Consider the following 644-nt stretch of genomic DNA (forward strand, 5'->3'; position numbering starts at 1 on the left):
CAACGCTTAAGCTGCACTAATCTTTTTACTCTTTAGCAGCTGTCGCAATCCTCGCAAACGTCGCAAACGTTGCAACTGCAACTGCAGCAATTGCAGGAATTGCTTGTTTTGTTGTTGCCGCTGTCGTTGCCGATGCTCACAAAAAAGGAGCTTAACTTTTAATTTGCAAATTGTATGCGACAATTTGTTGGAAGTGTTTTCCTTGCACATAATTTACATTAAATAATTCTTTTTTTTTGTTTTTGCTATCCAACTCCTTTAATTGTTCGAAGGCAGATTCCAAACAATAAAAAACTGAAATGAAATATTTCTTTTGAAGTGAAATTTATGTGATAATAAGTTTTGTAGTTGTAATTTTTTATGTTTAATTATCAACTGCAATAAAGAAATTATTTCAGTAATTCACATTAAAGTTGATAAATATATATGTGGAATGATTTGTGGATGAAGTTGAGATGATACTTGGAATTAAGTCAGCAAAAACATGAGGAATTATGCTCTTGTGTGACATATTGTGAATGATAATAACAATTTATTAAAAGTTTTCTTTTCTAATTACTGTTATACTATTAGGATCAGAAAAATTACAAAAAAGTTAAAAAAAACATTCGCAGTAATTACTATCTTAATAAATAAATAGTTTT

The sequence above is a fragment of the Teleopsis dalmanni genome, chromosome 1, assembly GCF_002237135.1.
Source record: "Teleopsis dalmanni isolate 2A chromosome 1, ASM223713v2, whole genome shotgun sequence".
NCBI lineage: Eukaryota > Metazoa > Arthropoda > Insecta > Diptera > Diopsidae > Teleopsis > Teleopsis dalmanni.